General features: G+C 52.8%; 1 pseudogene; it reads left to right on the top strand.

Moving 5' to 3' along the window:
* The first annotated feature begins 1634 nt into the window (after positions 1-1634).
* LOC105994192 lies at positions 1635-12883 on the top strand (annotated as a pseudogene).

Raw genomic sequence — 12883 nt, 5'->3', positions numbered from 1 at the left:
GGAGGGGTGGCCTTCCCTCCTCTGCTGCCTGAGAAGGAGTGAGGACGTCGGGCTTCTACTCATGCTGAGTCTTGGATCCTGGGCCGTCTCTGGTCTGCAAACTGCAGGATGAGGATGTCCGCTCCTTGTTGGTTCTTGCTGGTGTTGAGTAGAATCCGCTCACCCACTGCATCTGGCTCCTTCGTCCTGGACTCTCTGTGGCTCAGGTATGGTCACCGCGGTGACTGCTGGCAAGCGCTCAGATGTGTCTTCTTGCCTTGGCTTTCCCTCTCTTGTCTAACTCTCTGTCCTGTGATGCCACACTTGGTGTGATTCTCTGGCTTAGGACTGTTCACTGGAACTCCAAAACTGCTTTCTATGTGAGAGCTTGTTCAGATTCCAGCTTCTCCTCCGCCATCTTCCCCAAAGAGCCCTTGCCTGTGTTTCTGACTCTGCCAACCACATGGGGCTGATCAGCTCAAATAAATCAGGACTGGGGACAAATTCTCACAGGTTCACCATAAAGGATGCTACTGAAAAGATGTGTATGGCAAGGACCCGGGAGCCGAGTGTCTTGTCTACACCCCGTGAGCTTCATGAACCCTCAAATCTTCAGCTCTCTGGAAGCTCTCCAAAACCTCTCCTTTTGTTCTTTTTATTTTATGCAGACTTCATTGGATGGGGAAGACTGTGTCAAAGTGTGATCAAGCAGAAAGGGTGTGACAGTGTGCTGGCAAGGCCAAGTTGGGGGCTTAGCAACAGCTTCACCTGCATCCTGTGGCCCTCCTGTTGTCACGTGGGGCTGAACCCATTCCGGAACTGGTCTTAGGATGTACCCTCAGACACTGGTCAGGATTCTGCTGCAATGGCTCTGAGATGTAAACGCTGGGCACAGTAGTTACCATGGCCCTCTTCTGAAACAAAGCTCAGGTTCTATGGCCTGCATTCCAGAGGGAGTTAATGAGCCAGAAACTGTGCACCCAGACCCACCTATACAGTCTCAGGTTCCCGTTGACCCATGGTATTGCCCACAACATGGCTGAGGTTGCCCCTCTGTTCTCATTGTTACTTTGAGAAAAGATTTTACTATGTACCTCAGGCTGGTTTTGAAGTCACTATTCTTTCACATCAGTCCACTGAGTACTGAGATTACAGGTGTGCATCAGCATACCTGACTTTTGCTTTTGTAGTAATACTATGCTATTGTTTGTTCTCTCATCATCACCATTAGCCACAAGTCTTGTGTTTAAATGCCTGCTCTGCCAGCCATCCTATTACCTCTTTGAGCTGGCCAGAGGTTCTGCCTTGTGCTGTGCCTCACAGGATTGACAGATGTGAGCCAGCTTCCAAACTTGTACAATTGCTTTGAGGGTTCAGTGAGGTCGCAGGTGTGTGTGTCTTGTCTAGGGCCTGGCCCAGAGCATGCATGTGTGCATGCTAGGCAGCGGCTGCTACTAAGTGGAGCATGTGGTGTAGTAGCCAGTGGTGGGCAGCGAGTGTGATCTTACATGAACTTGGAAAGTGCACTGTTTCCATTGAACTGTGAGCTCCAAGGTCAGAGGAGGGCATGGTGGGTGTGCTGAGCATCTGCTCCCAGCACTGTGGAGCTCCCTTGAGTCTGGGATTACTGACATTCTCCCTCCTTATTCTCTCAACTTCACCTCAACAGCATCAAGAAGCTGTCCACCATCGCCTTGGCCCTTGGAGTGGAAAGGACGTGAAGTGAACTCCTCCCCTTCCTTACAGGTGGGGACTCTTGGGGCCCAGTGCAGTGGGGATACCTGGAGATGGCTTCTGCTTATTAAGAGAAGCCGATAGCAGGGGCCCTGGATGATGGGGTACAGAGGCTGAGGGGCAGGTAGACAAGCTTTATGTACTACAGGACTGTGTTGAGGGGAAGGCTGAGGAAGAGAAAGGTGGAGGCAGGATGTCCTCTCGAAAGTCTGCTGGAAGGCAGCCGCAGCCCTGGAGTGAGATTCCCAGCCTGAGACCTGCTTCGGGCTCTGCCAGGTGGACACAGTCGTGTGACTCCTACTAGAGACATGGAGAGCATTCAGTCCATTTAACACCTAAGTGTCAGCTGGGAGGACAGTCTCATCAGACAATGTTCTGCCTGCATGGATGGAAAAAACTGGGGCTTGGGATGGGGGTAATGTGGGAGCTTCAGACCAAGGGCTGCCTGGTATCCACACACAATGGGCTCAGAGCCCCAAGGGACGTTATGTCCCTTCTTTGGACTTGCTGCCTGGGAGCATCTCCAGTTGCATGTGGCAGGTGCCATGTCCTCTGGGAAAAGGTGGTGCTGTCCAGACAGAAAAGCAGAAGCCTCAGCCTCACACCAGCAGAACATGCAGGATTGGTTTTGTAAGCGATTACTGCAGCATTATCGTGGGGTAGAGCAAAATGCATCTTAAAGGACAGCAGTGTAGTGTCAAGGTTCTGGAGGTGGTGCCCTAAGTCCTGGGTGCTGTGCTTTTGTGGTGAGTCCTAGATCAGAAAGGAAGTATCCGAGAGATCGCCAGTGTCCTGGCCTGCCCTGCCCAGCCCTGAGGCCTGAGACTTTGGCTGGGCTTGGCACTGTCTTTGAGTGGAAGCCTGACACAGGGGCCGGTGGTTGGGGGCAGGCTGGGAGGGGGGGACAGCCTGCAAAGTCTCCAGGAGGCAGTAGCTGAACCGAGTCTGAACAGATAGAAAAGGATTTTTGGCAGAGAACAATGCTGAGAGTGTAAGCTGTACCTGAACAGGAAATCTGCTTGCCACAGTGTTGCACAGGATGGGACTCGGTCTCCCCTCCCTGAGGGGTGTAGAGTGGCCCTGTCACTCAGTGTTCTGCCACCCATCCCCAGCTCTAATCTTGTTCTCTATGCTGGCCATATGGAAAAACTGTGGGTACTGACAGCAAGCTTGTGCATCTTGGGACACGGATCCCTGGGTGCCGGGGTCACAGAGTGGGCTGTGATGGGAATGCCCTGCCCCTACAGAAGCCATCTACGCTGAGGATGAGGTCCTTCTGGCCCTGGCTGAGCAGCTGGGAACCTTTACAGGCCTGGTGGGGAGTCCAGAGTACGTGCACTGCCTGCTGGTGAGTGGCATGCAGGGTCCTCGCTCCCATCCCCGGAGCAAAGACAGAAGCCATGAAGCAGGGTTGGTAGGGGGGCTGGGTGCTGTCCAGGGGGATGGCCTCAAGGCTGGAGGACTGAGCAGAGCATCAGTGCCACCCGCCCATTCCCGGCCCCTGCAGCCCCCACTGGAGTCGCTCACCACGGTGGAGGAGACAGTGGTGCGGGACAACGCGATGGTGTCCTTGCGGGCCATCTCCCATGAGCACTCACCCTCTGACCTCGAAGCCCATTTCGTGCCCCTGGTGAAACTGCTGACAGGGGAGGGACTGGTTCACTTCCCGCACCTTGGCCTGCGGCCTCTTCTCCGTCTGCTACCTGTGAGTGTCAAGTGCTGTGAAAGCAGAACTCTACCAGTGAGTCTGGGGCTCCCTTGCCACCGCCTGCCCAACTGCCCCTGTCTTGTCCCCTCAGGTCAGCTCACCTGCTGGGCCTCAGTGGCAGTCCCCTCCCCCTCCCATGGGTGTGTGAATGCCCAGTAACCCTACCTGCTGCTCCCTTAAGCTGCCCTGGCTGAAGTACCCCCTCCTACTCTTCCTCCTATCCTGAGTGAAGCCTCCTATGCCCTGGGCAACAACCATGGCACCCAAGGGTCCATGCCCTCTGATCTCTCCTGGCTCCTTGAGTTCTCCCTGCCCAGAGCCACTCTGGATCCCCAGGTACTTACAAAACCTCTGTTCAGATGACACCCCCATGGTGCGATGGGCCGCAGCTTCCAAGCTGGGGGAGTTCGCCAAGGTCCTAGAGCTGGACAACGTCAAGAGTGAGATCATCCCCATGTTCTCCAACCTAGCCTCTGATGATCAGGTGGGTCCCTGCTCCGCCTTTCCTCCTCCCCCCCTTTCCCCCTCCCCCATTCCACCACTGGGCCCTCTGCCCTTATGACCCATGGACACTCAGCACCCCTTCTGCTCCCCAGTACTCGGTGTTGCTGCTGGCATAGGAGGCGCATGTGAACATCGCCCAGCTCCTGCCCCAGGAGGACCTGGAGGCTCTGGAGATGCCCACACTCCACCAGGCGGCCAAGGACAGGTCCTGACACTTCCACTACATGGTGGCCGACAAGTTCACTGAGGTACGTGAGGCCTGCAGTGCACAGGCAGGGCCAAGGCTGAAAGGAAGAGGGACACTTGTCTGTCCTGCATGGGAACGGGCAGCCTGACGTCCGTGGGCATAGAAGCCAGGGCTGGATCTTGGCAGGGTCACGGGCCCACATTCACACTGGGAAGCTGTCACTTGCCCTGCTTTGTACACAGCAAGGACCTGGAAAGGTGGGAAAGTGAAGCTCTCTGTCCTGGGCTCCAAGGGAGACTCTTGTCCTGCCCAGGAGTGGAAGCTGCAGACAGACAAGGAGCTGAAGTAGAAACAGGGCTGCCCACCAGTACTCCATACCAGTTACACTGGTAAAACAGCATGAGGCCTTGGAAGGACACCTTTGTGTGTGCCATTAATGTGGACCCATCTGCTCTGGTCAGGAGCAAGCGGTGGTCAGGAGCAAGCGTAAGGCATCTCTGGCAACCAAGAAAAGGCAGAGTCACTAGGCACACATTTGTCCAGACGTGTTCATACAGGCAACTGGGGCTGTGAACTGGGACCTTGTGCTCGCTGGGCAGATTCCCCCCTTCTTGAGGCACACCCTACCCTTTGGATTTATTTTTCAGCTAGGATCTCCACCTTTGCCTAGGCTAACCTTGGACTCCAATTCTCCTAACTCTGCCTCCTGTATAGCTAACTAGATTGTAAGTGTGGGCTGCTCTGCACAGACTATTTTATACATGTGTACTGTTATTATAGAGAGGATGTACAGAGGGATTACAATGGCATGCATGAGTCAGAGAATGAGGACATTTCCTTTTGTACAGTGAGTGTCTGCTGTTCTCTCATTCCCTCCCAGTCCCTCCCTCCCATCTCTACCCACGAGTTGTGCAGTTCACTTTCTTCAGTGTCCTGTGAGCTCCATGGATGCACTTTTCTTTCTATCCTTTTTCCCTCCCTGCACCCTCACAGAGATAACATGAGAACAGACTCTTTATCAGATAAATAACATAGAAGTATCAAAAGCTAAAACCAAAAAATATATATGTATTTTGTTTCCACATCTTGGGTTTTGTTTTAGTATGTGTAATATTTTATATAAAAATGAAGAGATGCTTAGGCATTGGGCCTTTGTGATTCTCTCCTAAGACTATTCTCCTTTGGTCTCACTGTGTGTGAGTCTCTGGAATCCTGTGGCATTTATCATATCCCAGTGCATTTTAGATCTAACTTCCTTATATCAGAGAGAATGTGCACCAGTAATCTCCAGTCTTGACTTACCTCACTTCTCATGATTTGTTCTAGTTCCATCCATTTCCTTGCAAATGTCATTATTTTATTCTTTCTAATGACTGTGTAAAGTACCATTGTCCACAACTTGTGGGTCCACTAATCTACTGTGGGGCATCTGGGCTGTTTCCATATATTGGCTGTTGTGAGTAGTGTGGCAGTGAACATAGGTGTGCAGGTGTCCTTGTCATGATGCTCAGTGTAGATGCCCAGGTAGAGAAGTTCTGTGTTTAGTATTTGGAGGAACCTGCAGACTGCTGTGCTGAGTGGCTCTCCTAGTTCACATTCCCACCAGCTGCACAGTAGGGCTCCTTTTCTCCACATCCCCACGAGCATTTGTTCGAATTCACAATGCTGGCCAATCTAACTGGATTAAGATGGAATCTCAGGGTGGTTGTGATTTGTAATTCCTTCATGCCCAGAGATGATGAGCATTTCCTCGTGTGTTTCTTTGCCATTCTTCCCTCTTCTGAGGAGTCTCTCCTTAGCTGCCCAGCCCATTTAGGGACTCAGCCCACTATAGTTTAGTATAAATGTAAAAGCAGGAGATTCTGCATCGCTGACATGTTTGTGGATCAGGTCACAGAAAGCCCCACTTGGGATAATGTGAAATAAGGTCTGTGGTTTCGGCGCATGCTGCTGGAGATGAGGGCTGGCTCTGGGAAGAGCAGCCTGCCCAGTCTCCACACCTGCACCACTTCTGCCTGGATTTTGGCCTCAATAGCTGAGAGAGGCTGCTGGACCCCCTTTCGCTCCACACACCCTGCCTCTTCCTGGTTCTGGGTTTACAGCTCCAGAAAGCAGTGGGCCTGAGATCACCAAGACAGACCTGGTGCCTGCCTTCCAGAACCTGATGAAGGACTGTGAGGCCGAGGTGAGGGCTGTGGCCTCCCACAAGGTGAGAGGTGGGTGCCCGTGACCCATGTTTGAGGAGGGCGGCTCAGGGTGGAGGTACAGCTGGCTCCATCTCATCCCCCACCCTGGCCCGCAGAGTTCTGCAAAAACCTCTCCACAGATTGTTGGGAGATCATGATCATGACCCAGATCTTGCCGTGCATCAAGGTAACTGGTTTGGTGGAGGGAGTCAGCTGGACAGGAAAGAGGGCACAGAACAGGCTATGGAAATGCCCCAGGCACATGGGTCACAGGCTGCAGCCAAGTAGATGGAGGCATGGACCCTGCAGCCCACCCCCATGCCCCCTGCCAGTCATGTGCAGAGGAGGCTGAGGCAGGTCCCCCTGGGCCTCCCTCCCAGGAACTGGTCTCAGATGCCAACCAATATGTGAAGTCAGCCCTGGCCTCTGTCATCATGGGCCTCTCTCCCATCCTGGGCAAAGACAACACCCTCGAGCATTTCCTGCTCCTCTTCCTGGCCCAGCTTAAGGAGGAGGTGAATGTCCCCTCCCTTATCCCTCTGCCAAGATGATTGATGGCTATCATAGAGTACAGTGGGGGGGAGGGCTTCTGAGTTGAGTGATGAGTCGATGTGTGATGGGTAAGCATGCACGTATGGGGTTGATCAGAGCTCACGATCTGGGAGGGAGAAGCAGTTCAAACTCTTTATGTCATGGAACACCTGCTGTGTTTTCCCCGGCCCTACTGGATAGTGAGGGCATGGCATGGATGAGGCTGCCCTGGAGGCAGGGCTGTGCTCTGGTGGGATCTCATGTCAGTGGAGGGAGTTGAGGTGACAGGAATGAAAGGGGCAAGTCTCAGTACTGGTGGGCCAAGTGCCCTGACTCCTCCCTTCTGGCTCAAGCCTCAATTGGGTCCTGACACAGCTGTCCTGGGCAGAGCTGGGGCTCACCTTTCTTCTCCCACTGTGTTATTTTTCATCATGTTTCATGCAAGTTCTCTCAGAGTGACTGCAGGTGTCATATGATGCCCAAGCCTCCGTCACTTAATGTCAAGTGTGGCTCTGTATGTGGCCTTGTCACTGTGTCCCTGGGGCCAGGTTGGGGCTGGGCAGTGGCCCTGGGGAGATGGCAGGTCTGTAGGGTGTTGCTGTGGGGTGGCACTCCCCTCCCTCTATTCTGGGCTGCCTTGGGCCAGACATCACTGGAGCCCCATTCTCTGCAGTGCCTGGAGGTGCGGCTGAACATCATCTCCAACCTGGACTGCGTGAACGAGGTGATCGACATCCGGCAGCTGTCCTAGTCACTGCTGCCCGCCATCGTGGAGCTAGCCGAGGATGCAAAGTGGCGGGTGTGGCTGGCCATCATTGAGTACATGCCCCTGCTGGCTGGGCAGCTAGTGCATGATCCAGGGCATGCCAGGTACGATGGGGAGGGGAGAGGAGGGTGTCTGGACTCCCTCATCCATCGAGCCCTCACCACCTCTCTGGCAGGGAGTGGAATTCTTTGATGAGAAACTCAACTCGTTATGCTTGGCATGCTGGTGGACCATGGTGAGTCCTGCCAGAAGAAGCTGGCTGCCAATGGGCGGGGCCATGCCTCTGTTCTGTCTGTGCCCTGCCCCCTGATGTTTGAACCCTGGGAAAGGCTGACTTTGAGCCATGACCCACTCTAAAACTCCCCCATGGCCTTCCTGTCCCCCTTGCAGTCTATGCCATTCGTGAGGCAGCCACCAGCAACCTCAAGAAACTGGTGGAGAGGTTCAAGAAGGAGTCAGCACATGGCACCATCATTCCCAAGGTGCAGGATATGACTTGGGACCCCAACTACCTGCACCATATGACCACCATCTTCTGCATAAACATGACTGCAGCCCACGTGCCACCTGTACCCAGGAGCCAGCTTGCCACGGAAGGAGCACGCACAGCCCTACGGTGCCACCAAGATTGGGAGTGGAGAGGCCGGAGGCCAAGGCCAGTGGTACACATCTGGAGCTGGGCGCACTCCTGGCCTCTGACACCCTTGGTCTGGGCCTGGGTGAGCTGATGTGAGATACACCATTGGCTGCATGTTCAGAGTTGAGCTCATTGTAAATCATACTTGCGGGGAGGTGGTATCAGTTGTGTGCAACCTTTGGATGCCAGAGAGGTTTTGCTCAGCCTCACCGCCCGGGCCCAGGTGCCAGTTGCTGGCTATAATGATCATGTGGACGTGCTTGGCCAGGTTCTGTCGGAGGTGTGTGGGCAGGACATCACCACCAAGTACATGCTGCCCACCATCATGTGCATGGCAGGGGACCCCGTTGCCAAGGTCCCCTTCAATGTGGCCAAGTACCTGCAGAAGATCGGGCCCATCCTCCACAACAGGTGAGCTGGGACTCGCTGTTCTTATGCTCCTCTCCAGCTACACTGTTTCTTCCTTTGTGGGGATACTGAGGGTTGACCTCGCTAGGCAAGCATTCTGCCACTTGAGCCATGCCCCAGCGCTTTTTGCCTTGGTTATCTTTCACAGAGTGAATGTGTGGCCCAGGCTGCCTGATCTGTGCATGCTGCTCACACCTCTAGGATAACAGGTGCCGCCACGCCCAGCTATTGCTAGGGCTTCCTCAGTGGCTGGGATTCCAGATGTGCACCACTGTGTTCAGCTGCCACTGCTCCCTGCTGCTTCCTCCCAGTGTCGGCTTCACTGTAGACTGAGGAGTTGGCAGTGACAGTGGCAAGCCTTATGGGGAGGCGGGTGTGAAGGGAAGGAAGGTGAGGGGTGGCTTAGCATCGCTAGCCATCTGGAGATGCAAGTTGTAATTTGGCAGGGATTGGCCAGGACTGAACTGAGTTCCCAGCTGTGGGCCCCCATCTGCTTCATGCTTCAGCCCTTTCCCCTCTGCTTCCAGCACACTGCAGAGTGAGGACAAGCCGGTCCTGGAGAAGCTGACCCACGACCAGGATGTGGACGTCAAGGACTATGCCCAGGAGGCCTTGACTGGTGCGGGCTGGGGGTGGGGGGTGGTGGCAGGTGGGAGGGTTGGTGGTGCCCAGGCAGGGGGCGGAGGGACAGAGGGTGGCACAGCCCAGGCAGGGGCTGGGGGGCTAGACATGCTGGTGGATGGGGAGAGGGTGGTGGGGCCTGGGCAGGGGCGCAAGAGGGCCAGGCTGGGCTTCTGTACCATCCCATTCCTGTTCCTTCAGTTTTGTCTCTTCCCTGATGCTGGAAGAAGAGTCAGTGCTTGGGCCTCCAGTGCCCAGCCTTTGGCCCACCCTCGGCTCAGCCCTCCCTGAGATCCTCCCTCATGGAGCCAGTGAGTCGCTGACAGCCCTCCCTGTGCATGGCCTGATCCCAGACCTGGACCCACTCACGTTCCCTGAGCAGCCTGGGGAGACGTCGCCCGGCCCCCTCCCAAAGGCTGAGAGACACACGGTGGGATGGACAGCAGCCAGGAGGAAGGCCCCACTCTTGCCCTGTAGGGAGAGGTGCGAGCATTTGGGTCACTGCCTCTAGCTGCTGAGATGGGACCCCAATCCCACCTGCCTCCCACCTTCCTCCCCTCTCCTCCCCTCATCCCCACCCTGGTGGTTTATTTGTGTCAACTGTACTGTTTATATTTTATTCCTTTTTTCCCTCTTTTCACAAAGAAATAAAGGTGTAGAAACAGTTGGCCCTCAGGTCTTAGTAGGGGTTGGAGAGAGTGTCCTGGGGCCTTGGTCTCTGCCCTTTTCTGTGAGGACACTTAGTCCTAAACACTCACACTGAGTGTCCTGACCCCTAGGCATGCTGCCTGCTGTTTCAGAGCTGGCCAAAGACCCAGGCTGCCTGTGGAGGCTCTACTGTTCACATCCTCCTATTATTCACATCCTCCTACTACTCAAGTCCTCTTACTGTTCACTGAGCCACACCCCTGACCTGGGAAAATCATCCATTTTTTTAATGAGCACATAGCATTGTCTCAAAACCAATTGATATACAACATAAAACTGACAATATTTTCCAGATCTGTATACACCTGTCTGAACTGTAAAGCAGTGTCCTGGCTCTACCCTGTGACTGTCAGCCAGGAGGGAGAGCTGGCCCGACCCAGTTATAAACCAACACTGCATAGAGATGACACTTCACCACCCAAGACTGAAAACTGAAAGTTCAGGGTGGAAAACTGTCCCAAGCAAATAGAAACTGACCTGAAATGGAGCCCCAGTTGCTTGTCCCACGAGAGCAGGGGAGACATCAAACCCAAGTTACGTTGATGAGATAAAGACCGTTAACTTCTGCTGACAAGCAGCGAGCCAGCACACAGATGCCTATTGCTGCCCCGGTTTCATGAACTAGTACTACTGGATGCCATGGACCCATTAGTCCAGACCAAGTTAGAATGCTGGCTTAAGACACCCTCTCATCAAGAGATAGGCTGTCGAGCCCAAAGTCAGCCATAAGACTTAAGGATCAAATGAAGGAACAAGTTGACAAATTCAAGAATCAAAACCATACCACAACTTTCCAGAACCTCTTGGATGCAGCAAAAGCTTCTCTGAGGGAATTTACAGCTGTGCGGGCCTGCCAGGAAAAAGGTCAGGTGTCTCAAATGCAATCAACGATGAAGCACAGTCTAAAAACAAACCCAGAACAGTGGATACAAAGAGAATCATAAAAATCAGGATAGAGCCAGCCAGGAACTGATGGCTGCTCACCACTAATCAGAGCTACTCCAGAAGCTCAGATCTGAGGATTGTGGTTCAAAGGCATCAGAAAAGTCCATGAGGCTCATTTTCAATAAACTATCCACAGAATGTACAAAGCAGAGCTGTGGCTCAAGGGGTAGTGCACTAGCCTGGAGCGAAAGAAGATTAGCAACAGTGCCCAGGCTCTGAGTTCAAGCCAAAGGACAGGCACATACATAAACACACACACACACACACACACACACACACACACACACAAATCAGAGTAAAAATGAAAGAAATGGAGATTAAAAGAACAATGTAATGAGCTCTGGTGGCGCATGCCTGTATTCCTAGCTACTCAGAAGGCTGAGATCTGAGGATCATGGTTCAAAGCCAGCTGATTCAGGAAAGTCCATGATACTCATCACCCATAAACCACAAGAAAACTGGAAGTGGCGACTGTGGCTCAAGTGATAGAGTGCACACCTTAAGCTGAAGAGCAGAGGGACAGTGCCCAGGACCAAAATTCAACCCTCACGACTGACAAAAAGAAAAAAAAGAAGTGAAGCTAAGAACTTTCCTAGGGAAGATGGCTAAGACTCACAAGCCTTAATCCAAGAACAGTGAAGACATCAACTAAGAAAACTAGAATATCATAACAGTTAAAATTCAAGTTTTCACTAAAATATATTAGAAAATTAATCCAACACATTAGTCAACATACAAGAAATGGATTCACCTCTTTGCATGTTTGACCCATCAAGTTTGATCCAAGATGATTTTAGTCACCTAACTTCATCTTTAATCAAGCAGTAAATAGAGTCGCTGATGGGTTACACCAGGTGTTGAGAGTTACCACCAATGCCTCTCAGACAGGTTCATAAACTAGGAAAGGAAGAATGCTAACAAACTCCCTCTCATATCAAAATGAGAACAAACTAGAGACAGGATTAGACACTTATTTCCTTGAAGAGCACAGATGTAAAATATTTAATATAACATACCTGCAAGAAATTTCAACAATGCATTGAAAGATCATGCACCATGCCCACGTTGCATTCCACCAAAGACTGCAAGTGTGGCTCAACTAGTCCTGGATAATTTGAAGAGTAAGTCCCTGGACACCTGTGGCTCGCACCTGTCATCTTAGAGACTGAGGCTGAGATCTGAGGATCACAGTTCAAAGCCAGCCTGGGCAGAAAAGTCCAGCAGATTCTTCAGTTCCCTACCAGAAAACTGGAAGTGGCATTAAACTCCAAGTGATAGAGCACTAGCCATGAGTAAAAGAGCTCAGGGACAGCACCCAGGTCCTGAGTTCAAGCCCCACTACTGATTTCCCACCCACACCCGCCAATAATTCATTATGACAAGGATCCATCTGCTTTAAAGGTTTCTCTGCCAAGGCACTATCAGCTGTAAGAAGTGAGTAGTTAGGGATTTTAATGAAGTAGAAACAATGGGAAGGTAGATACAGTCTGGCAGGGACCTGACAAGGCAAGGTGTGTGCAGTGTGCAGTAGTGGCCACCATCATGCCAGGATTCAGGTGTGACCCAGGAACACATGTCAGATGGCGCCTGTACTAGGGGTCAGTCAATGGTTACTCCCAGATCTGAACTAGCATGAGTGCTTCCCCCCAAAACCTCCCCAGGACTTTCTTGGCCCTTCTGGATTCCGCTGTATTCATCACAATGGCAGCGATTGGCCAGGGTGGTTGTTTTGTGAGGATGGCAAAAAGTGTGGCCTGCTCTACCAGCAGGAGGTGCACAAGGGATGGGGCCAGTGCCCCCAAGCTAAGGGTGCAGGGAGTGAGGGAGAGCTGACCTCCCAGCTGGTTCACGGGCTGACCAATTTTTCCTGGAAGGCTTTGTCAGGAGCTTCAACTCATCCCCAGGAGTGAGAGGTGAGCGTGTCTCATCCCTCCTGGATATTGAGCATAGTCACCAGGTGCTGCTGTGA

The sequence above is a fragment of the Dipodomys ordii genome, unplaced genomic scaffold, assembly GCF_000151885.1.
Source record: "Dipodomys ordii isolate 6190 unplaced genomic scaffold, Dord_2.0 Scaffold105, whole genome shotgun sequence".
NCBI classification, from domain to species: domain Eukaryota; kingdom Metazoa; phylum Chordata; class Mammalia; order Rodentia; family Heteromyidae; genus Dipodomys; species Dipodomys ordii.
Note: the sequence above shows the minus strand (reverse complement) of the source record. Positions and strands in the feature narration are given on the sequence as shown.